Source organism: Gavialis gangeticus, unplaced genomic scaffold (genome assembly GCF_001723915.1).
Source record: "Gavialis gangeticus isolate Ggan-Ray unplaced genomic scaffold, GavGan_comp1, whole genome shotgun sequence".
Classification (NCBI taxonomy): Eukaryota; Metazoa; Chordata; order Crocodylia; family Gavialidae; genus Gavialis; species Gavialis gangeticus.
The window spans coordinates 7,280,081-7,283,236 of NW_017729013.1; positions in this window are offsets into that span (position 1 = coordinate 7,280,081).

Here is a 3,156-nt window from a genome sequence, read left to right on the forward strand (position 1 = left end):
CCCCGCCGTCCCCTCAGGCAGCGGCGCAGGGGCAGCGAGCGACGAGACCGGCCGGGCCGGGCCTCCGCCTCCGCCGCCTCATCCTGACAGCGGGCGGGGCCGTGGCGCGCAGGCGCGGGGGCACCACGGGACCAGGGCGGGGCCCTTCCCCAGGGGACAGGATAGGACTGGCCCTGCCGGCTGCCGCTCTCCCGAGCCGGGCCGGCGGGCTCCGTGCCAAGTCCCGGGGGCTGTAGAAACACAACTGCCGCCGCCCCGGGGAAAGTAACGTTCACTCAGCGCTTGAGACGGACAAGACCGCTGGAGACGCAGGCCTGGGAGGAGCCTCCGTGCACGAGCCGGACCTTTCTCAAGTGTCTTTTAGCAAATGAACCATTCTCCACCCCCATCGCGCCAACTGCTCCTTGTGCACCGGCTTTCGGAGATATTTTTTTTAAAAGCCAGCACTGTCAAGCGCATCTGGTGGGACCTGAATTTCCTCAAGCGGCTCCTGCGTTCAGGCCTGGGAAAGATGTGGCAAGATCCCTAGTCTGGAAGGTTTCGAGGGACGAGCCCCTCCACACGCGTATCCTCGTGCCATAGGTGTAGGCCGGGGGTGGGCGGCCTGTGGCGTGTGCCTACAGGGGAGGGGACAGGGAGCGGCGCTCGGGGAGGTGCACAGCTAGTTTGTGTCATGGCTGCCCAAAAGGTGGGCGCCTGCTCCTTTAGTCTTAGCTTATCTAGCTCCTAGGTCCTTATGTTAAACGTTGGTCGTCCCTTTTATAAATGATCAAATCATCGGTCCAGGACTGAGAGTGAGCAGACCTGCGTTCTGGTTTTTAACCCCTGTCGGTGACTCATTGTACGGCGTGGGGCAGATCATCGAACTTCTCTGTGTATCGGTATTCCTGGTCAGTACAATGAGGATAACAGTGCTTATTTCGCTTTTGCAAATGGCTTTGAAAGCAGAGGAGGAAATGTTCCATATGGGTGTTGAATGTTAAGGATGAAAGAGGAAGGGACGTCTTTGGGTATTGAGCCCAGTCTACTCTTATCACAGGCTACTACATCACATTTTCATAAACCGATCAAGCACCTTCCAAAAACTGGTTATGTTTTAGCTTCTGCTACTCTCATTGGAAGAGTTATTCCACCACCTGCCCTGCTGGTTAGGAACATCCCAAATTCCAGATTCATAATCAGTTTATTTCCATTTGTTCTCCCAATATTGCCCTTTAGTTTGAACAGATCTTTCCTTCCCTAGTGTTTCAGTTTGTTCTGCTTGAACATGTGTGACTAGACTTGTGCACAGTATGTCAGGTGTGGTATTAGTATTTTCTTGTCAAAAAAATAGGTCAAAAGGTCCTCCGGAGCCTAGCAGTTTATGATTAAAGCACACCAGTTTCTGTACGCAAGAGCATACTTTGGAGAGATGTGGCTAGCGCCATGTTAGGCCACCATTGACCCTGCGGTCTAAATAATGAGTCATTCATTTCCAGCTGTCCCAAATCCAGAGCAGGGCTTGAATTCATCCTGCTGGGGTAGGGTGCTACAGCTGCTCTGCAACCATGCTCTTCCAGAGCCTTGTATAATGGCATTAGTACTTCCCTAGCTCTACTAGACACAGCTTGACTCGACATTTCCATCTACACTTTTTGTGGCTGCATCACATTGGCAGTCATCTTACAATCAGCTAGCCCTAATACTCAGTCAGGACTTTCTTTGCAGTCATTTCCAGCATATGATCTCTTGGCTAATAGCAGACATTCTCGTTATTACTAGTTACTAGCTTTAAATTGAATTTCATCCCCTACTATTCCTGTCATCATGGTCACACAGTTCTTTCTGTTTGACATCCTGATCCTCCTAACTTGGGATGATGCCTACTACTTTTTCTGTCATCTGCTAACTTCATCAGGACTTTCCTACTTTTTGTGCCACACTCTTTAATATAAGTCCCAAGACTGATCCTTCTGGAAATCCCCTGGTAATCTCCCTCCCGCCCTCATTCAACCCAGTCATCCTCATCTCCTCATAAGCCAGTTCCTTACTCACCTTATACTTCTATTAAACTCCAGGTTCAGTAATCATTTCCCATGTGGCACAAAATCAGATACTTTATTGAAATCCATATAGATGAGATCTGCTGCCTTTCCTTTGTCCAGAAAAATCAGTGGTCAAAGAAAGCTATTATATCTGTGTCATGACCTACCTTCCAAAAACCCATATTTTACTGGATTCCATTTTTCCTTTCATCTCTGTTTTTAATTATTCTTTCCTTTAAAATTTGTTTTAGATTCTTTCATACAACAGAAGCCAGACTAAGGCTGGGTTGGGCAAAATGTGGCCCACGGGCTAGATCCAGCCCACCAGATGGACCCTCCCTTCCCTCATCCCCTGCTGGCTCCCAGGACTTAGCGTGCAGGCAGCCCCCCCACACACGTGCACCCCCCCCATACTCTCCTACACCCGTCCTACACACAGTATACAAAAGTAAGACTTTATTTTGAGCTATTATACAATTGCTTCTATTTACACTACTCAAAAAACCAGATCAGGACAGGAATTATTTTTTTAAATAAAATTAAATTATTTTATAGTAGACGTTTAATTTTTAGTATATGGCTTGTTTTTTTATCTACAATTTGTTAAAAGTATATCTTCTAAAAGATTTGATGTGTGCAGCCCTTGAACGCTCACCAAAACTTGTTAAGTGGCCCTCCCGCCTAAATAATTGCCCGACCCTGGACTAAGGGGCCTTTCTTACATATAGGTACTACATGTGGTATTCTACATATAGTACCTCCTCTGATGTGACAGATTTGTTAAAAAAAATATATGCTGCTGGACCTGTTCTACCCAATGGCAGGTCTTTTAGAATTTGGGAATGGCAATTATCCATGACTATGGTCCCTATGACTTTACTTCATTAGGTTCTCTAAGTTTTGCTTTTGATTCTGATGTGGTAATTTTTGTTTCCCTGCACTCATGCCCATTAGCCATCTTGCTTTTAGCCTATTTTCAGTATCAATTTCCTTTTTTGAAAACTGAAGCAAGCTATGTATTTGGTTTTGGGTCATACCTAGATTTTCCCAAATCTCTACTCCATCCTCATTGCATAATGGCCCCACTTCTTTCCTTGTGCTCTTTTTGTATGTATGTGACTGGAGGACATTT